This window comes from Anopheles arabiensis, chromosome 2, assembly GCF_016920715.1.
Source record: "Anopheles arabiensis isolate DONGOLA chromosome 2, AaraD3, whole genome shotgun sequence".
NCBI lineage: Eukaryota > Metazoa > Arthropoda > Insecta > Diptera > Culicidae > Anopheles > Anopheles arabiensis.
This window is the reverse complement of record NC_053517.1, coordinates 60780484-60803675: the sequence shown is the minus strand read 5'-3', so window position 1 is coordinate 60803675 and position 23192 is coordinate 60780484. Positions and strand designations below refer to the sequence as shown.

The 23192-nt window shown below is 40.4% G+C and overlaps 3 long non-coding RNA genes across 3 annotated transcripts; 1 reads left to right on the top strand and 2 right to left on the bottom strand.

Annotated features, from left to right (window-relative positions):
* Nucleotides 1-130: 130 nt before the first annotated feature.
* On the top strand, nucleotides 131-1786 carry LOC120906071. The gene is made up of 3 exons (XR_005740015.1): nucleotides 131-364; nucleotides 489-596; nucleotides 748-1786. It is a non-coding gene; the product is annotated as an uncharacterized LOC120906071 (long non-coding RNA).
* Nucleotides 1787-4105: 2319 nt separating this feature from the next.
* LOC120906076 lies at nucleotides 4106-5633 on the bottom strand. Its single transcript, XR_005740017.1, has 3 exons — nucleotides 5524-5633; nucleotides 5294-5399; nucleotides 4106-5144 (listed from the first exon to the last, which is right to left on the bottom strand). It is a non-coding gene; the product is annotated as an uncharacterized LOC120906076 (long non-coding RNA).
* Nucleotides 5634-16147: 10514 nt separating this feature from the next.
* LOC120906062 lies at nucleotides 16148-22079 on the bottom strand. Its single transcript, XR_005740009.1, has 2 exons — nucleotides 21857-22079; nucleotides 16148-17382 (listed from the first exon to the last, which is right to left on the bottom strand). It is a non-coding gene; the product is annotated as an uncharacterized LOC120906062 (long non-coding RNA).
* Nucleotides 22080-23192: the final 1113 nt, after the last annotated feature.

The following is a 23192-nucleotide window of genomic DNA, read 5'->3' as shown; positions in this document are numbered from 1 at the left end:
TATCACTAAAGTGCAAAAAGGTAAGAAATCAGTGATTGCGTTGAATCACTTTTTCACACATCATTTTTTTGGCCCGATGTATTCGCTTCCGCATTCTTCATAATGTGCATATAAATGATTGTTCCTAGGTTCCGCTAACAATGTGTTTTAGACGATGCAGTTGCATAATGTGAACAAAACGATAATGTGTAAATATGATGATGTAATTTCCCTGCCTGGTTGTCTGGCTGGCTGATTGGATGGCAGAATGGCTCACTGGCTGGTTAGTGCTGACTAAAATCGGATGCGCTTGGCCCCTCGCCGGAGTGCCGGGTGCATCATACATTGGTGTTCCGTTGCTAGTGCTCGGCTGAGCAGATATTTTGTAATATTTTATAATCGAAAACCCTCACCGCTCATTTCTTTCCTTTTTATGCATTTTATATTTTTCATCAGTAGGAGTATCTCGTTTAATTTTTTTTTATTTATTTATTTATTTATTTTTTTAGAAATTGAAGTACATAAATCGGTCTATCCGTTTATATCGGTTTCATAAGCCTCTTCAATCGTTCAATGGTCAATCAATCATGGTCAACACTCTTACACTTCTGACGAACGTAAGTATGAACTGAATGAAAAAATATGCTCAGTAATGAATTGTGATATGTTCAAACTCAATTCATAGACAGACCAATTGCATTTGAGTGCAAAAAAAAAAACTGCTTATACATTGTTTCATTTTGGTTTTCTCCATCTCTCTCTTGATAGGAATGCCTGGTCGCTAGCTGCAGCTTCCCATCGATGTAGGCACTCGATCTTCGAGGTTTTACTTCACCTGATCTAGCCATCGAACTCGCTGTGCTTCCTTGCTGCTAGTACCGAACTGAGTGCCGCTTTCGAACACCTTGCTGTTGGGGCACGAGTCTGGCATCTTTACAACATGTCCCAGCCAGCGCAAACAGCCATGTCCGACGCGCCATACGGCTTCAGTAAGCTCGTGGTTGATCATTCGCATCCACACCCCATGCTCGAATGCACCGCTTAAGATGATCCGGAGGATGCGTCGGCCGTCGTGTTTCGCCGCTGTCCTTTGCATGCTATAAAGTAACACACCTATTCATCGCAGCACGAGCGCAACGTGATACATCGTGACATCATCCGGAAAACTTGCAGCTGGGGCACGGTGGTGATCTGAAGATTGCCGATTTCGGTTGGTCCGTGTACGAGCCGACCTTGTTCCGGTACGACGCTGTGCGTTTCGCTCGACTATTTATCGCCGGAGATGGTGCAAGGTCAGCCGCACATAAAAACTGTCGATCTATCGAATTTGGGCGTGCTGGCGTACAAGCTGCTGTGCGGTAAGGTCCCGGTTTTGGCGACCACGTACGATGAAGCTGCAGTTTAAGATGCCGCCAGATATGACGAAGCCGGCGGCCCATCTGATCTCGCGACTGTTCGTTAAGGATCTGGCCAGCCATATGCCGCTGAAACATGTTGCGTCCATCCCTGGATTCTGCTGCACGTGCACAAAAAGTAAATAGGAATTGCTGCTACCATGTACCATATATCGTTATGTTCTCACTAAGTATGTTTATAAGATACCTGTACCTTTTAGTTTTTTAAACCCTATCTCTTATAAGAAGTAGTGGTATTTGAATTTAATATGAACAAGGCAAGTGTAATGATAAGTAATGATAATTGTTATTTGTGTGTTCACTCAAATGTTATTATACTTTCTTCATGTTCAACATCTGTTATTATTTCAATTATTAACAATAAAATATGGCAAAATATTTTTTAAGCTATAGATCGTCTTTGTATTGAATGAGTGCAATTGATGGGTTTTGCATTATGATGATCAAGACCGTGACCAGCCTCTCGGGGTGCCTTTGGTGTCTCAGTTCTGTATAAAGGAGAGCGTAGAACCAGGTTTGGCTGGTCGGTGGTATTTGTCGGGAGACAAAAGAGATTTTTCTGGAGCTGGTTCAGAAACGCGACGCTGGCAACTTGCAGGGCATTATAATGAACAATGCGGCCCCCGGAACGACAATTGTGACGGATGGTTGGCGTGCCTACATCGGATTAGACGGAAAAGGGTATGAGCACGAGATGATAAACCATTCCGAAAATTTTGTCGACAAAAGCGATCCATTAGTACACACACAGACCATCGAGAATTTATGGCGCTGGTCCAAGCCCTTTTTAATATCTAAAGGCACAAACCGGGGAGCATTAATAGAATATATACGGGAGTACCAGCTTAAGCGATCTCAGCCCAACAATTTCATTACCATCTTGCGTGCCATCCAATCAGTTCAGGAGTTTGAGTAAGTATTAACATATTGTTCTTCGTATTTTTAAACACTTTAAATTCATCGAGCTCTTTCCAGCAGGCTAGCTAATGCCAGGAAGCGGATGTATTATTATGCAACCGCTATCTTGGAACTCCGAATCCTACCTCCTCGTGGTGCTAGCTGGAATGCGACATCAATTGTTGACGATCGTATACTAACAGGATCGGGGGACTATGTTTTATTTTTATATATTTATTTTTTTTTCTCTACATACTTAGCCTTGACCTTTTATTATCATTGACAAACATACGTATTTTACTCGACCGTATTTTAAACAATAATTATTTGACTAAAGGAACACACTCTTAAAACTATCATCAGGACGATCGCATGTTGGTACTAACCACTACCCTTCGAACAGTCCTTTCCTATTCAGTTGGGCTCTTGTTCGTAAAACACTGACCTTCCACAACAGTGCTTAATGCCCGCTGTGGCCTGCGAGCTTTAAAATCTTCAATTGGTTTCTGATTGCTTTGGCTTCTTTGATGTCGGATGCATGGACGTTACTACAATGATGAAAACGATTACTTTGCATTGACACAAACATATAAAATCCTTTATTCCCTAATTATAAATGAATAGAACGGGCCCGTTAGTCCTATTTGAATACATGTCCTATTCACTACATGTGCGCTGTAGGTTAGATCTCCCTCTATTTTGCACTATCTCTCTCTCAATCGTCTGGTCAGCGACCTGTAACTCACCCACATCCTTCCACGCACACATCATGCGGAAGCCGTCGACTGCTATCGCTGAGTGGCACACCCAGATGAACAGAATGGCTAAGTTAGATCGGACCACAACAGCTTCTCTGTTCTTCAATGAAGGAAAATAAGTTGATTGTTATGCACTAAACTAGTTTTCCAAACAACATGCTCGTCATGGGCTCAAGTCCCGTATGGACCGCCCCCCTCATACATAGGACTGACTATCCTGATGTGGGTAATCAATAGCTTAATTACATTGATAAATCGATTAGTGGTACAGGCATACCATTAGTGAAAACAGTTATGTCCAAAACGGAAAAAGAGAAGTAAAAACACCTAACTATTTTGATTTTTTTTTTCATGAATCAGACTGACCAAACCTTTTTGCAAGCTAGTTCCATTTCTCACACAACAATTTTGGTAGATGATAGAACACCTTCTGTTAAGACGGAAGCACTTTTACCGTATCCATCACGACAACGCAGCACTTTCTTTCTTTTTGGCTTAACGACGCGAACATGTCGACCTGTACAGGCTTTCGAAACTGATTTGGTACCACGCAGCCGGATAGTTTAGTTTAGTTTAGTTTAGTTGAGGATAGTTGATCCTTGCTACGGGGGGACGGACCGTATGAGTTTTGAACCCATGACAGGCATGTTATTAGGTCGTACGAATTGATGACTGTATCACGGGACCGCACAGCGTTGCACTTTCTTCTTATTTATATCGTAACAAATAAATAATTGTTATGCTTTATTTCCGCTACAGCCGACAAACGTGGTCATGCTGACGTTATGTATAAATGCTTACAAGACTTATTCGTATCACCTAACCGGATAGTCAATCACTGGTTGGTGTGTGCTTCAGTGGTGCAAAAAAACATTAACTCTATCTTATCGTTGCACCGAAAGGTGCATGGCAGCGCCGAAAAGAATATAGCCATACCCTTCTACGCTCTCCTTTATACAGAACTGAGACACCAAAGGCACCCCGAGAGGCTGGTCACGGTCTTGCTCATCATAATGCAAAACCCATCAATTGCACTCATTCAATACAAAGACGATCTATAGCTTAAAAAATATTTTGCCATATTTTATTGTTAATAATTGAAATAATAACAGATGTTGAACATGAAGAAAGTATAATAACATTTGAGTGAACACACAAATAACAATTATCATTACTTATCATTACACTTGCCTTGTTCATATTAAATTCAAATACCACTACTTCTTATAAGAGATAGGGTTTAAAAAACTAAAAGGTACAGGTATCTTATAAACATACTTAGTGAGAACATAACGATATATGGTACATGGTAGCAGCAATTCCTATTTACTTTTTGTGCACGTGCAGCAGAATCCAGGGATGGACGCAACATGTTTCAGCGGCATATGGCTGGCCAGATCCTTAACGAACAGTCGCGAGATCAGATGGGCCGCCGGCTTCGTCATATCTGGCGGCATCTTAAACTGCAGCTTCATCGTACGTGGTCGCCAAAACCGGGACCTTACCGCACAGCAGCTTGTACGCCAGCACGCCCAAATTCGATAGATCGACAGTTTTTATGTGCGGCTGACCTTGCACCATCTCCGGCGATAAATAGTCGAGCGAAACGCACAGCGTCGTACCGGAACAAGGTCGGCTCGTACACGGACCAACCGAAATCGGCAATCTTCAGATCACCACCGTGCCCCAGCTGCAAGTTTTCCGGATGATGTCACGATGTATCACGTTGCGCTCGTGCTGCGATGAATAGGTGTGTTACTTTATAGCATGCAAAGGACAGCGGCGAAACACGACGGCCGACGCATCCTCCGGATCATCTTAAGCGGTGCATTCGAGCATGGGGTGTGGATGCGAATGATCAACCACGAGCTTACTGAAGCCGTATGGCGCGTCGGACATGGCTGTTTGCGCTGGCTGGGACATGTTGTAAAGATGCCAGACTCGTGCCCCAACAGCAAGGTGTTCGAAAGCGGCACTCAGTTCGGTACTAGCAGCAAGGAAGCACAGCGAGTTCGATGGCTAGATCAGGTGAAGTAAAACCTCGAAGATCGAGTGCCTACATCGATGGGAAGCTGCAGCTAGCGACCAGGCATTCCTATCAAGAGAGAGATGGAGAAAACCAAAATAAAACAATGTATAAGCAGTTTTTTTTTTGCACTCAAATGCAATTGGTCTGTCTATGAATTGGGTTTGAACATATCACAATTCATTACTGAGCATATTTTTCATTCAGTTCATACTTACGTTCGTCAGAAGTGTAAGAGTGTTGACCATGATTGATTGACCATTGAACGATTGAAGAGGCTTGAAACCGATATAAACGGATAGACCGATTTATGTACTTCAATTTCTAAAAAAATAAATAAATAAATAAATAAAAAAAAATTAAACGAGATACTCCTACTGATGAAAAATATAAAATGCATAAAAAGGAAAGAAATGAGCGGTGAGGGTTTTCGATTATAAAATATTACAAAATATCTGCTCAGCCGAGCACTAGCAACGGAACACCAATGTATGATGCACCCGGCACTCCGGCGAGGGGCCAAGCGCATCCGATTTTAGTCAGCACTAACCAGCCAGTGAGCCATTCTGCCATCCAATCAGCCAGCCAGACAACCAGGCAGGAAATTACATCATCATATTTACACATTATCGTTTTGTTCACATTATGCAACTGCATCGTCTAAAACACATTGTTAGCGGAACCTAGGAACAATCATTTATATGCACATTATGAAGAATGCGGAAGCGAATACATCGGGCCAAAAAATGATGTGTGAAAAAGTGATTCAACGCAATCACTGATTTCTTACCTTTTTGCACTTTAGTGATATTTTTTTGCTACCGAAAAATACACAAAACACACAGTTTTTTAAAACAATATTTGTACACTATTTTATTCAGTAAAGAATTCACTCCAGCACTGATATCAATCTTACTTAATGTTTACACACCACACAAAAACAAAGGACCTACGATAACGTACAAAGTTCGACACCTTTAAACGAAACTAGTTCATCCCATTTACACTGTATTTTGTACACTTGTATAAATACTTTCGAAGTATTCAATACAGAAACCGATGCTCATGATTTAGTTGCATAAAACTAATGCAATCACACTTAAAACATACATATAGACACAATCACTACACAAAATCACTACAGCACTTCGCCGATCGAGATCTGCACACAACACGCCCGCTCCTAATCTAAACACAACACGTCCACGAAGCGTTCAGCTTCTCCGATGTCGCCTCATTCAAAGCACCAGGGCCAACTGCGACCAATCGACTCGGTGGCATCACATCCAAGTCAGTATCCGCAATGAGACCTCCCTTCCGAAGCAACAGTCATTCGATCGTTCGTCTGGCATTAGCTGAAACTAAAGAAAGAAAAAAAAACGTATGCTTGTAGTTATAATCCAACTCACCCGTGCATTAGAAGCATTTTCACGGCGACAAAGACTGTCGGTAACGTTTGCTGGATCTTGCTGTGCGCTTGCCAATTGAGTGCACATTTCGCATTGCCCATTGCGTGGACATCAAGGTGGCCATCATACTGCCCGGTGACGACGGCTCCTTAAATATAGCGGATGAGCGCGTGGCTCGCCACCGATGGAGACATGTCGCGGCAGAAGGTGTACCACACGTTTATCGGCTCGCGTCGTGCTGGATGGCGCCGGAGGAGATGGAGCGGGACCACGGATACGGCTTCTAGTCGTTCGGCATTACCGCGATCGAGATGGCGGCCGGAACTGTGCCGTACCACAACTACCCGCAGATGAAGGTGATGATGCTGACGCTGCCGAACGATCAGTCCACGATCGATACCGACGCGGACAACAAGGGCCTGTACCAGGCGTGCGGCAAGACGTTTCGCAAACTGATCACCGAATGATTGTAAATGTAATTGTCCAAGCGTCCAACGGCGAGCGAGATTTGTATGCTTTTTAACTATAGAAAAAAAACCAGTGGTGAAAAAAATAAACGCGAGGAGTTTTTGATACCGTGCGGATTACATTCATTACCAACTTACCTTGTTTTCCATGATCAAACATCGTTTAGTTTGATTGCGGGCATTCTTTCTTCCCTCTTTCTAACTATCGCCGGCTCAACACGGTTGCACAACAGCTGCATAGAAAATACCGCTTTAATTGATTTAATATTACAAATATTAGCTATGCTTTACTTACCCTAAACGGCTTTCAGGCGTGCGAAGTCGATTCTACCACCATTTATAATTTTTTGGCTGTTTATTTTACACATTACACACAACATTTTCATCACCGATGTAGCCTTTTTTTAATCATTCGCCGTTGTACATCGTGAGAGCTATCGTTCGGTTCAAAATGTAAACAAACTTTATTTTTTGAATATTTGACAGATTGCATGACCGATCAACCGCACACTATCTCGTTTTTCTTGTCAGGGCTGCTTCGATTGCCATAAGGGGGGCCTTAAAAAATCTTTTACCGTGCTATGTACTGATGTGTTATAAACGAATTCATAAAATTTAGTCCATTGATCCCAGTCATCATGATGCTCATTGGTGTAACTTCGTAAATATTCATTTAAACTTCTATGGTTTCGCTCTAAAGATCCTATTGTTTGTGGATGATATGCTGCTGCAAATGTTTGTTTGATTTCTAATATTTTTGATATTTGTGCCAAAATTTCATTGTTATTTTCAAGTCCTTGATCTGATCTCATTTCTAAAAAAAATCCAAATGTAAGAATAAAATTTTCTACTAATGCTTTTGCTGTTGTATTTGCTTCTTTGTTTTGAATCGGGATGATTACGATATATTTCGATAATTCGCATTGGATCGTAACTGCGTATCGATTATTATTTGCTGTTTTTGGTAAAGGGCCTACGGTATCAATCGTTATGATGTTAAAAGGTTTAGAGGGTGTTGTCGTCACAACAGTTTCCTCTTTAGTATGTTTTAAGATCTTATTAGTTGCGCATGCTTTACAACTTTTTACATACTTGATGATATCCGCTTTCATATTTGTCCATTTGAATTTATCCTTTATCTTACTATACAGCTTGAATTGTCCTATATGACCTCCTGATGGTGTTGTGTGGAAATTGGACATTATTTTGATCTGTTCTTCTGTATCTTCTACCAGTCTAGGTGGTGTAAATACGACGATGTGAACGTCTGTTATCATTTTGTTAATTATTTCTTTTATGGTCGACATTGAGTAAAATTCGAATAATCTGTCATTCGATGCAATTGCTAAATTCTTGTGATACTTTCTAGCGATTAGGCATGATTCATGCAGTACAAACTCTAGTGTTTGACTTTGCTTCGCAGAAGTTATGGGTATTTTAAATTTTCCCAACGTTTTGTAGTAATTGTGATTGTATATCACGAGCTCAATAAATTCATATTTTTCGTTAATGTTTGATTTCATTTTCAACATTTTAGTTGTATCAGATGGCCTGTCTGTTTCATACATGTTTGTTGGATTATATTCTTCTATTATTTCTTCCTTTTTCTTTTTGTTTTCTTTGTTTTCTACAACGTTGTTTTTCTTTACCATAGCTCTAGTATTTACCATTAAGATAGGATTTGATATATCTGATTTATTTTTAAGAATTGATGCTTTAAGCTCATCAGAATCAGTTAGAATTCTGGATAAAGCATCTGCTACTACGTTAGTTTTACCTGCTAAAAATTCTATTTTAAAATCAAATTCTTCTAAATCTAGTCTCATTCTTGTTAGTTTAGATGTTGGGTTTTTCATACCAAACAGGTATACTAATTGTCTATGATCTGTTTTTACGGTGAATTTTCTGCCGTATAGGTATGGTTTGAAATAATTGATTGCCCAGTGAATTGCTGTAAGTTCCTTTTCTATGATAGGCTTATTCTTTTCTCCTTGCGTGAAGCTTTTGCTTGCATACGCGATTGGGCGATCTTTTCCATCTGTGATTTGAGAAAGAACTGCTCCACATGCTACATCTGAAGCATCAGTTGTTAGTATGAATTCTTTAGTAAAATCCGGATACTTCAAGACTGCTGGAGACAAAAGGCTTTCTTTTAAACTATTAAATGCTTTTTGGCATTCATCTGTCCAAATAAACTTGACATTTTTCTTAATTAAGTTATTTAAAGGTTTAGCAATTTTTGCAAAATTCTGTACAAATTTACGATAATAATTACAAAATGCAACAAATCTTCGTACTTCATCTGCATTTTTAGGTAAAGGGAAGTTTCTAATTGTTTCAAACTTAGAATCGTCTGGGTATATACCCTTATCTGTTATTTTATGACCTAAATAAGTAACTTCTGTTTTGAAAAATGAACATTTTTCTGGATTTAATTTTAAATTGTAAGACCTTAACCTATCAAAAACCTTAACTATGTTACCGATGTGCTGCCGTGCACTGCAGCCAGTAACGATTATATCGTCTATATATACAAATGCTAGCTCAGGAGTTAATCCTGCCATAGCGATAGCCATCATGCGTTGAAAGCTGTTGGGGCTAATGTTTAAACCGAACGGCATACGTTTAAATTTATAATGCCCTGACCGGTTGAAAAAGCTGTAAATTTTCTTGAATCATTTTCTAAAGGTATTTGATGGAATCCTGACATGAGATCAAGGGTGCTAAAATATTTTGCTCTCCCTAGCTGATCTAATATTGTATCTATTCTTGGTAATGGAAATTTATCTGGTATAACCTTTTGTTTAGCTGCCTGAAATCTACTACAAGTCTCCATTTTTATTATCATCCGTTGATTTCTTTGGAACCAATAATATAGGTGAGTTATATGGGGAGACTGAGTGTTCAATTATGTCATTCTTAAGCATTTTGTCTACCTGATTTTGTATTTCATCAGCCTGTGAGTATATTTGTTTATAATTCGGTATATACGTAGGAATATTATCCTTTAATTCAATTTTCTGAGGGTAAAAGTTATTTGTAGTAATGGGATCATCCTCTACGCAAAATATATCGTTATATTCAGTTACGATTTTCTTCAAATTATAAATTTCTGTAGTGGGGATTTTATCCACTTTAATTTTTTTGTAATAGTTTTTGCAATCTATCATTATTAATTTCTCCTACTTTGTTATTCACTTGTTTCACTTCATAATTTGCTAATGGTTCTGTAATGGGTTTAAATTCTGCGTTTGTTATGTAAATATTTCTCTGCCTTGTATTGATGAATTTAATTAACTGATTATCCTTTGAAATAATAGTGCTGCCACAGAATACTCCTGGTTGAATTTCTTGTGCGAAGACTATAGTATCCTCTGTAATGTTTGGAAGATATATTTTACGTACCACTTCACTTCTGATTGGCAAAATAAATCCTTTTCCATCATCTTCTTCAATGTTATGCTGAATTTCTTCTCCCTGACACGTGAATGTAAGCATTTCCAAATGATAATTAATTGAACATCTGTATAATTTGTAAAAGTCTCTGCCTAATATACCATCTGCTCCTATGTTAAATTCATCTGGAACTAATACAAAATCGTGTTCCAATTCTAGATTGTTGAAATATATAGTGCATGTTGTACTTCCTTTTGAATAAATTGGTGTGTTAGATATCCCTGTTAATGATATTGAGTCTGAACGTATTGGGCCATGATTTTTCTTTAACTTGCTTGCTTTAAATAAAGAAATTGATGCTCCTGTATCAACTAGTAATATTGATGTTTCATTATTTGCAATGCTCAATCTAATCTTTATATAATCAACTCCATTTAGCTCTAATGAGTAAATTGATCTAAGGTTTGAGTTGACTCCTGTTGGTCTAAAAAATTGTTTTCCTCCACTTCCTGTATCTGAGCTGTAGTATGGTATATGTTTCGTTGTTGTTGCCCTGTTTCTCCATTTGTTATTGGCCTAAGGTTTTTGTTTGGTCTGTTCTGATTACCATTGAAGTTGGAGTTGTATCTTTCATTATTGTATCCCTGAATAAATCTGTTGTTATAGCGAATATTGTTTCGCAGATTGTTGTTGTAGCTGCTATTGTTATTATTGCGATTGTTGAAGTTGTTATTATTTCTGTTATTATAGTAGTTTCGGTATGGTTGGTTTGTATTTGGACCATAGTTGTTTTGATTGTTCCTATTCTGGTTACCTTGGTTTCTAGGATAGTATCTATTGTAGCGTTGTGTATTTATGTTAAGGACATTAGTAGTTCTGTTTGTTTCTTCACTTTCATTCTCCATTACTTTCTGTGTTGCATCGGTTATTGTCGCAAAAGTACCTGCCTTCAACAGTATTTTAGTTTCAGAGTTTGCTACCTTTTCTTTAAGTGTGTCGATACCTGTTTTTATTGCCATATCGTTAGCTATTTTTTCTGGAATTCCTTGTTTAAGATAAATTACTTTCAGTTTCTCTGAAAGTAGTTCGACCTCATTGCAAATTGATTGTGCATCCCTTGTTTTTATGGATTTTAGTTTGGCTATTACTTTATCAGGTGTTGTTTTATCTTCACATCTTCTCTTTATATCACTGATTAATTCATTAAAAGTCGTTATATTGCTAGGTAACCCTATTCTAGCCTTACCAGTCAGTCTGGTTCTTATGAATTTTACGAGCATTTCTTCATGGTTTGGATTTAACTCGAACAATAGCGTGGAAGCGTCCTCAAATGCATTAAAGGTATCGGGTGACCCGTCATATGTGGGTACAAGACCTGTGGCTGTTTTAATATTAAAATTAGCCATTTTAATTTTTTCATGCAGCTTTAGTAAGACAAATATGATCTGAGCTAAGAGTTTAAATGATAATCTACTGGTTGTTAACAGTGTTAAATTGATATTTTTATCCTCTGAGCTATTTGTAGAAAAATCAGATGACTTGTTACGTGAATCGTCGTTGGTTTTTGATGTGCTCATAGCAATGATATTTTGTATTAATGCATTAGAAATTTTGCTAAATTCTAATAGTTTGTTAAAAGTATATTTGTATCTATTTTTTTCGATGTCATTTTGAATTTCTTTAAATGTTTCTTCAGCTTTAATTCTTAGTTGTGTTCTTGTACAAGTTTTTTGATTAGGATACTGTATTTTTTTAAATATATATTTCAAAATTTCGATTTTATCGCTTATAGTAATCATTCCTTTTTCATATTGTTTTCAATTACTTCCTATTTCCTATTTCCTAGCTTTGAAAACCCATTTGACCATATTTTAAAGTTACAGTACCTTAATGGAATATGAGACGTGCATTTTGTTGCTGCTGATTCTACGCTGTATTTATACTGGTGCTTGCAGTTTAATCGGTGCTTGGTGTGAATTTCCACGATGTCATCAGTTGTCGCTCGATGTCTTGTCGGGGTTGGGACACTTGTTCATTCTCGTCTGCCAATCCAGATTGGGCAGTGGGCTCGCCTTGTCTTTTCGTCTTCCACGTTGGGAACGGTTGTTCCATTCAATCACGCTGATCACAACTTGTTTTGCACTGCACTTTATTATTCCATATCACTTGCTCCAAGAATCGTATAGATTGCTACACTGTACTGTGCTGAACTGGGGTTGTTGTTAAAAGTTAGCATTTTTTTCTATAGTTTCCCATTTCAAGGTTTCTCTACTAGGTAAACCGATCGCATAAGCGTTAATACGTTTTTACACATTTAGGTAGGTTCTCACAACACTGTGTACGGTTAATGTTTGTTCGTCAATTAAACATTCATTTCGCACTTACACTGCACTAAATGTTTTTATTTTTCATTCTGCACTGTACGAAACTTGCTTGTAGCTGTTCTTTCATCGTTATTGCTTTTGTTTACATATGGTTTACTTGCGCCAGCTGCGTTGATGAATGTTCCGTAAAAAAAATTGCACATTTGACACTTTTTTTCACTTTCCGCCGAATGCCGGTTATGGTCACAATACTTTTGGTTCGTCACACGACACTTTAGCTTTACGTTACCGTTGTACGTATCACATTTTACTTGAAATAATTTGCTTACACTTCTGGCTGTCGATTGCAGATTAAGGTCACGGTCGCCATGTAATGCGATGATCGTACAACTGTACTTCGAGTACCGTCGCGGTAGGTCAGTATTTCGCTGACATGAGCCGAGGTGGAATAAAACTTCGTTCGAGCGGACTTTTCGACACTTGATCGTCCAGGCGATTATAGAAACCTTTAGGAGGTTTCCCTTACTGGAAACGTTGGAGTTTTAGAAGCCTTACCTTGGGAAGGGGGACATAACTAAACTCTTGAAATAAGTTGGAAGGCGAAGATTTTTGGGCAGCGTAATGTCCTATCTTGACAGTCCGAACGAATCTGACTTGCCACGGTTGGAATTGGTTTTATTTATACTCAAATGAAGTTAAGGGTTTCGCACATTTGGTTCCGGGTTTTATGTTGGAAAGTTATTGTTTTCACTCAGCTAGTTACGTTTGTCTTTTGTTGACAAGAACGATGGTTCTTGTCATTAAGTTCCTGTTTTGGGTTTAATGCATATACTGTTCCTGCTTTGGGTTACATACCGTTCCTGCTTATGTTGTGCGTTTCGGTTGTTTTTGATAAGTGTGTCACATCTGTTATTTGTTTGAATGGACGGCCTGAACTCTGCCGGTTGCGGTGCTATGGTATGATCTGATTTATTGAATGTGTTATAATGAATGTGTTACAATGTGTCTATAGCTGATAGTGTGTATTATAATAAGTTTTGTATAGCAGATATGCTACACCTTCTTTCAATTCATTTTCTGTCATAAATTTGAAGGCATCACATCCTATACTATACCTTTGCAAGAATTAAGGGTTTTTTGTTCTTCTACTTTTACTTGTATTTCCGTGTTTCCCCAACTAAGCTTTATATTTTTTAATTTTTCTGCATCTTTTCTGTTTTTCACCTTAATGAGAATCTTCCCATCTCTAAGTAATGTAGTTTGCAATGGCGCATTTCCAATGGCGTTTTCTGTCGCCTTTTCAAAAAGAAAATGGTTGTATGTGGCTAAACTTTTGCCTTTTGTTACACTTTCCACGATTAAGAAGATTTCTTCCGGTTCATATGAATCGTTTATAATAATTCGCTCACCTCTGTTATTTTTCTCACCAAGGAAAAAAAAATCCGAAAATCCTACTCCCCCCGGGGGGATCCTCCCCCATCTGCGTCACTTAGTTGTTCTTTCTTACCACCTTATTTTCTGTATATTTAATATTTTCGAAATATTGGAACTGTGTGTAATTTGTGTAGTGTTTAAATGTTCGTGTATATTTGTGTCACTTCGTATCAAACTCACTGTGAGAAAAAGAGATGATCCTTCAACCACTCAATTTCTTGTCAATGACAACTTTTAACTGTCAAAATCAAAATCGTCGTATCTGCGAATCGTCGTAACTCGAGGGGGTCGTAACTCGGGGGACGCCTGTACTACCATATCCATACAAATGGCGATAAGCTGGAGATACTGGTAACGTGCTGCTGTTTTGGGTTAAGAAGCTGCTGTTTTGGGTTAAGAAGCTGCTGTTATTTCCTTCTTCTGTTGTTCGATGGTAGTCGAAAGATGAAGGGCTCACGCACCCGGTTTGCGTTCAACAGCAAAGGATTCCAGCAACTTCTTCAGTGAGTGACTAGTGATGAGCAATACGGCTCCGAAGCCGGAGCCGGCTCCGACCGGCTCCAGACAATTTCGGAGCCGGCTCCGCACCCACGGCTCCGCTCCGACGGCTCCGGAGCCGGCTCCGCACCAACGGCTCCGGAGCCGGTTTTAACACAAAGGACCAAAATAACTTTTTCAATGAAGTTTCAATCGAGAAAATCCGTAAATAGCGGAGTAGGTCATGATTAAAAGAATTTATCAAAAAAAAAACATCGATGACTTTTGAATATTGTTAAGAAAGGCGAGACCAACGAATGCTACACAACGTCATGCATGTCAATACTGCAATCACATCGTGTATTGGTTTCCACCCGTGCGAGGAGATATATTCGTTTTTTTATTACGCTATCATACAATGATGTCTCTATTGAACCGTTAGTTCGGAGCCGTTGGTCTGGAGCCGTTGATTCGTCGCCGGCCCCGGAACGGTGGGCCTGAAGCCGGCTCCACAGCCGTTGGAACGGAGCCGTGAATGCAGAGCCGTTAGTCCGGAGCCGGCTCCGGAGCCGTTGGTGCGGAGCCGGCTCCGGAGCCGTTGGTGCGGAGCCGGCTCCGGAGCCGTTGGTGCGTAGCCGGCACCGGAGCCGTTGGTGCGGAGCCGGCTCCGGAGCCGTTGGTGCGGAGCCGGCTCCGGAGCCGTTGGTGCGGAGCCGGCTCCGGAGCCGTTAGTGCGGAAATTATCGGTAATTATCACATCTAATACTGCATACACTTTTAGGAATAACAAATACTCGGAGGGCTCGATCTCCGCCAGAATGTCAAGGAAAATTTTCTTCGACACACGAATTTTTTCTTAAATCTGAAATTAACAACCACGAAATGAAACATGTATAACACGGTTTGCACAAATGATCCGTATGCTGAACTCACGCTTGGTTATAAAGCTGTAACGGGTCGAAAACACTTCGTAGCAGTCGGCGCTGTTTGCCAGACCTACCGTTGTTTCTTCTTCACTGCTGCTATCGTCACTTACAAAGTGGGATAAAATCATTTCGATGTTTTAAACAAGGATTGTTAGCTTCCCGAGCCGCAGAGCTGAGCGACTTCTGAAGGAAATGAGGGAAAAAGATAGCACATGAGCCTGCTTCGAATGTCATTTTGGCAGACAACAGGCCGAGACGTATGAAGCGCCTGGATGCGGGGTGGAAGAATGGTTGCCAAATTCGTATGTGACGTGAGAAAAAGTAAACAAAATAGAAAAGCGCCAAAACAAACCGATTTTTATAATCACTCTTAACGCATCAGCACGCATTACTGCCAAAAACGCATTGAAAACCCTTCTTTATTTGACCAATAAAGAAATACAAACCAATTTTCATTGCGTTGCAAGCACAATTTGTGATTTTGCGGCACAATTTTGTTTTATTTGTTTATTTTTAGGTTATTATCATCATGGATAAGGCCCAACAAGTACATACCATTCGGAAAAAATATGCAACCGGCAAAGCAATATGGACGCGTTTGGAACAGGAATGGGAAGCAGAAAACAATTTAGCAACAGCTTCTATATCGACTTCAAGCCAGGAAGTTCATGGTGAGTGTCGTAATCGTCACACATTTTAATTATTTATTCGGCTTTTTTTATTCAATTTCTTTTTTTTTTTATTGTATCACGCTCAACCGATCTCTTTGCGATCAACCACAAGACTGACCCAAGGCTCCTTTATTTCTCCCTGTCGCCTGACTTGTCTTCTCTCCCTGATCTCACGATCTGTCCCTCTCTCACACTCTCTCTCTCGATTCACTCTCGGAGTTCACTCTCTCTTGATCCCAGCTACCGCTAGCTACCGGTAGACGTCCGTCTCCTTTTCCGCGCGCCTTCTCCATCTCTATCTCTCGTCTATCGTCCAATCTCTCCTCTCTCATCCTCATTTTTGCATGTTTCAATTTTTCGCTCTCTCTGATTTCACTAAACTTCTCTCTCTCTCTCACTCTTGATCCCTACATCTTCCATCACCCCTACTCTTGGTAGCAAATATGATACATAATTGAGTCTTTGTATTTGTTAGGGACTTGTATGATTCTTTTGGGTCTTTTTAAATGATCACTCTCGCTATAATCGATTTCTGTAGTTTCAATTGGATCTACTAATTCCTCCTCAATTGATTGTTCTGTTGCCCCATTGGGGACCCTTTTTACATCTTGTATGTTTCTAGTTAACTTCTCACCTTTCCCATTAATTAAAACGATTTTTGCTCCCTCCCTTGCTAACACTGTGAACCTCTCCTTCGAAAAAGTAGGAACTGTCTTAGATCTTTGTAAAACAGTAGTCAATACGATATCGCCTACCATTATGTTACTTTCCTTCGCTCCTCGACGATTATCAGCAAACTGCTTGCTAACCAGTTTTGAAAACGCATCATTTTCTCGGACCGTATTTCTGTCTAATTTGTTTTTCCAGTTCCATAAACACGGAAATGTTCCTCTATATCGCCAACCGACTAACAGCTCGAACGGCGTCACTCCTAATCATGAATGGTGCTTCCGTGTGTTGTGAGCGTGGATGTACTCGTCTAACGCCATTCTCCAGGGCCTACCTTCTTGTTTTGCCGCTGCCAAGGCTTTAATAACTCCTTGGTTTTGCCTTTCGATGGCTCCGTTGGATTGCGCGCTTAAAGGGATCGATTTCCGCACTTTCACTCCTTTACTTTCCCAATATTCGATGAATTCTGATCCCTGGAAAGGAGGTCCGTTGTCGCTCTGTATGATGAGAGGTAGCCCCCAAACTGAAAATACTCTACAAAGGGCAGCATTAGTACTTCTGGCATCAGTTTGTTTCATTTCAGAAACATGTAAGTAACGGGAGTAGGTGTCTACGGTTAAGAGAAATTAACCGGATCCATGGCCATGTAAGGACAAAAAGTCAATTTGTAAAATTTCCCATGGTCCATCTGGAAGTTGTCTACTGGAAAGAGGTATAGGAGGATTCCTTTTAGATATAACCAGGCATATTTCGCAATTAGATACGAACAGATTATTATAATTATTAGATCGTCTTTATAAACAATGTGACCTAGCGTTCTTAGATGTTTTGATTCGGATTCATAACGTTTAAGAGCATTGGACCATTTTCCGGTTTGAACACCTAACCTTACTGCTTCCAGTTCTTCGTCTGTCTCCGAGGCTGTCTGTATTTCCGTCCACGAAATAGACATGTCTCCCGCATCCAAGGAATACAATATGTGCTTTTCGTTGTCCTCGTCGAAAGCATCGTCAACCTGTGACTTGCAAATTAGACGGGATAAAACATCGGCGACATTCATATTACTAGGAACTCTTTCGATGCCGAAGTGATACGGTAGTAAACGTAAAGCCCATGCTTCTGCCCTTGTCATAGCTCGTCTACCAGTGCGATGAGACCCGCCAAAAATAAATTCGTTGGCTTCTGAATCAGTCCTTACTTTGAAATATTTATTTATCAGGTAATATGAAAATCGCTCAACACTCCAAACGATCGCTAGTGCTTCTTTTTGTGTTTGAGGATACTTTTGTTCCGATTGGGTAAGGGACTTAGACGCACACGATATTACACGCGGACTGCCTTCTTCGTTGTATTGTACAAGAACTGCACCTAACCCGGTCGGAGACGCATCGACGTATAGTTCCGTACGATCTTTATGGTCAAAATATCCGAGCCTGACAATAGAGTTTAATGCTCTTGTCTTTAAGTATTCGAATTCTTGTTCCTCTTGCGTTGTCCAGTAGAAGGTGTCTGACTTTGCGAGTGCTCTAAGGTTTGCAGTCTTTTCAGCACGTTTGTGAATAAAGCGCTCGGTGAAGTTAACCAAGCCCAAAAAACTTTTTACCTCGGACAACGACTCCGGTCTTCGAAAATTTTCCACTGCTTTCCTTTTATCGTCTTCAACTCGCCATCCGTCTCCAGATAAATTAAACCCTAAAAATTTACCGATTGCGATCCGAACACGCATTTGGTGGAGTTTAACCGGACGTTATGCTCTCGCAGTCTATGGAGGGTAATTTTTAAATTACTATCGTGCTCTTCCTTCGAGCTACCAAAAACTAAAATATCGTCTAAATAATTCACGACACCTGGACATCCTGTTAATATTTTCGTTTGTAGAATTTCTTGAAAAATGTCGGGGGCGTTGCACAGACCGAATGGCAGTCTCTTGAATCTGAATGTACCATTTCCAGCGAAAAAATTCGTCAGGTTCTACAGTCTTGGTGTAATTCCACGTGGAAAAAAGCACTCGACAGGTCGATCGTGGAAAACCATGAGGCACCATTTAATTCTGATAAAATCGCCTCCAATGTTGGCATTCGAAATGGTGTTCTGATGATTCTTTTATTAGAACCTCTTAGGTCTACGACCAAACGGATGTCGTTTTTACCTTTTGGAACAACAAAGATGAGCAGAATGAATTTTCCATTTCGTCCGTAACGCGTTCTATGATGCCCGTAGTTAGAAGATCGTCCAATCTTTTCAACGTTTCGTTTTTAAACGCTGGTGGAATACTGGTGAACACGTTTCGGGATGGTGGCATTTCTTTATCGTATGATAACATTACAGGAGCAACATTAAATTTAGGGAATTCGGTCAAATTTGTCAATACGAAAATCTCTCCGGGTAATAATCGGATTGTGTTATATCCCGAATATGATTTAACTGGAACGTTCAAGCCCAGCTGTAAAACGCTGTATCGCAATGCTGTGTTTCTACTTAATAATGCTTTTTCATTTGGTACGACGTAGAATTTTTCCATCGTTCGAGGGCGGTCGTTAGATATAAATAATTCAGCTACGAAGGGAGCTATTACCGGAATGTCTTCTTCCATTCCGTATGCTTTCAAATGGTGATCAGACCCTTTCTTTAAATTGAAAATATGAGACAACTTAGGGTCTTTCTTTGATAGACAATCGAAACTATCTTTCCCTATAGTGTTAACATCCGCACCCGAATCAATCATAAATTTAATAGCGAAGCCCGCTACGTAACCTGTAATGAACACGAGATCGATTTTTTCTTGGCAAATGCTATGCAAAGATTTGTTTTCCATCACGAAATTATTGATCTCGATGGGATTAATTTGAAGCACTTGTTGCGATACATCGGCTGTTTGCTCGTGATCCGACTTTCCAGGAATACCGCTTTCCGTGATAGCAGCAATTTTCCGAATTTTATTAGGTACAGCAGGTTCGCCAACATCTGTCGGATAGCGCTTGCTATTGTTTAAGAGATCAGGATGGCACGCACGTTCTATATGCCCTATGACATTGCAGCGGCGGCATCTTTTATCTATTGCGTAGCAGTTTTCTGGCTGGTGTGTATTGCTGCTACATCTCCAACACAGGATGCGACGAATACCGAATGAACGATTTGTGGAGAATTTTGAAAATTCGCCTTTGCTAAAGCCTCTATTCTCCTGCATACCCCAATGTTTTTGTTTGTATGAGGGATAATCACGTTGAAACTCCCTTGTACGTGACATTTTTGCGTTGGTGTTATGCGACACAGCGGAAACCTCTAATGTAGTTTCATTTTGTCTTTGGTCTCTAGCGAAAGCGTTTTCGTTAAATTTCTCTATTTCGCATGTTCGAACTTTTTCCAGTAGGTCTGTTATTGTTCCGCGTTTTTTGAGAATTTTCCATCCTGCCATACGTACTTTGGGGTTAATAGCATGCACCTGTATCACGTCGACAATTGTTTCGATTAATTGTTCCTCCTTGTAATTACATAATTTCCCAGATTCGATCACTCGTTTTACGAATTGGTAGTCCGATTCACCTTTGATTTGGTTCATCGTGCGTAATTTTTGACGCTGACGAAACACGTAATAATGGGAATTAAAATAGTGATCTAATCGATCCATTGTGTTAGTGTATGGAAATAGTTTCGGATCCTTGGCTGAATCATTTGTCGACGTACTTTCTAGAATGCCCAACAGTGAAGGACCTGCCTTCATTTTAAAGGCATTCATTTTTAGAGTTTCACTGGTAATTCCCGCAAACTCCATTGCCGCTTCAAATAACTCTCTCCATCTATCGAATGTCGTCTTGTCCACTTCTTCTTTTCCGTCTTTCGGTTGGCAAACGGCTATTTGCAATGTGGCGAAAGACATGGACGCCGACATGGAAGCCTCGTTGGTGGATTGTGTTCCAGAATCAAGAAATGTAGAACATCCACGAGGAGTAGCTTCGAACAATTGGTTGTCAGAAGGTTCCTCTATCCAGTCATTTCGTCGTTTCGTTGAACTCACGCAACCATCCTTTAACAGTGATTCTAAAAAGGAGTTCTTCTGCTTTTCTTTCTCCAAAGCCCGAATCAAAGCGTCAACGTTCGCTTTTGTTATTTCGCTGTCGCTAACGAAAAGACAACAATAGAATAGTTCATGTCAGTTTCCTGTACCCCTTTTTGTTTTAATAGCGTTCACTGTGTGTGTAGCACGATCGCACGCGTGCGGTAAGGTTTCCTCGAATACGTATTGAGTCGCCCCCCCCCCCCACTCGAATCACTTTTTTTTTTTTTTGCGTACCAGCTAGTTTTTTTTTATGTTACTATGTTAAATTCGTTTGGACCGCTCAAGGTTCCCCTTTTTTTAATATATATATATACACGTGCGAACCGCTCGAGGTTCTCGCTTTTTTATATATTTATACTCGCTATTGGTTATTTGTATTTCAATATAAACTGAGCCGCTCGAGGCTCTCCTTTTTATTTCATACACACGTTCAAACCGCTCGAGGTTCTCGTTCTTTTTTTTTATAATATGTTTATATACGTGCGAACCGCTCGAGGTTCTCGCTTTTTTTTTAATATACACGCAATTGGTTTTTTAGTATTACAATATAAACTGAACCGCTCGAGGCTCTCATTTTATCATACACATGCGTAAACCGCTCGAGGTTCTCGCTTTTTTTGTATCAAAATTGGTTATTCGTATCATGATACAAACCGAACCGCTAGAGGCTCTCCCCTTTTTTTATTATTCCGACCACACATTATTCACACACACACACATCATCACGTCAAAAGAACAAGGCTGGTGTATGAGCGCCAATTTTATCCACACTTTTTTTTATGCACGGTCTTTTGTTAAGAGAACAATGGTAGTGCTAAAGCGTCAATTCTGTCCTTACATTGTTCACGCACACCACGCACGCAAAACACGCGAAACAAACACCGAGTACCTTATTTTGCCTTTTTATATATGAAATCGGATATCTCGAACTAATCAAACCACCAAACTTACCGACATGCGCCATTGTCGTAATCGTCACACATTTTAATTATTTATTCGGCTTTTTTTATTCAATTTCTTTTTTTTATTGTATCACGCTCAACCGATCTCTTTGCGATCAACCACAAGACTGACCCAAGGCTCCTTTATTTCTCCCTGTCGCCTGACTTGTCTTCTCTCCCTGATCTCACGATCTGTCCCTCTCTCACACTCTCTCTCTCGATTCACTCTCGGAGTTCACTCCCGACAGACAAAGAGAACGAAATTTTCAGGCGAGGGGTAGGTAGAAACACGCGGTGGGGGCCCGGCCCAAGATCGGATCCAAAGTCCGTTGTTTTGGGCTCGAAATTAAAAATGGCGGATGGAGCGCTACCACGGAGAGAATGCGCTCTCTTGCTTGCCTTTAAAATACACGAGGCGCTCTCGCTGTAAAGAACGCTCGCTCGCGCTGTTTCATCGTATTTTCCTCATACCCCTTCCTCGCCGTTTCTTTCGGCTTGCGCTGCGCTGAACTGGTACCCCCTCCCACTTGATTCGAGCGAATTGCGCTGCGCTGGACTGACACCCCCTCCCGCTCGTTTCTTTCGTAGCGCGCTGTGCGCTTCCCTTCATTCGGACTTGGTGCACCCGAATCAAAACAAAAACTTGAACACATCAAACTTGGTTTATATTTTATCACTTTTATTGCAAATAAAGGGGCATTTTCACACATAGCTTCACACAATCTTGCCACAAAATCACACACATTATTTATATAAAAAAATCGTCGTATTTAAAATAGTCGCCTAACTGCATGGATACCGTTGTTGATGTTCAATACAGCAAACAAATATTAAAATGAAGCAACGCAAATCACACACTTAGGATAGATGATAAAAAATAAGCGCAGCTTCATTTCAATGTGCACAACACTTCAACACTTAGCGAAACTTCGATCGCCCGGGACTTAGGCTAACACGCGCGCAGCCTTTCACGGCGAACGCTTGAGCTGAACTGACGATTTCGTGTGGTGGCAAGAAGGGGAGCGCACAGAGGAACACTCGCTGCACTAGTGCGAGCGAGACACCGATACCCGCATGCCGCTGCGAGAAAACCAAACTGAGCGTGCAGGCTGAAAGTGAACGCACACATTCACACATGTGTAATTGTGTGAGTGCAAAAACTGTGTAGAAACCAAAACACGCTCGCGCCTCCGAGCAATTCCGCGAATTTCCAACCGTCTCCCCATGCTTCTACATGCCCCTCGCCTGAAAGTCGCACACTTTTTCATTCTCATTGCTAGTAGGGTTGTTCTTGCGACGGCAGCACTTGCTAAAATGGCCGACACCACCACATCTGTAGCACGTCG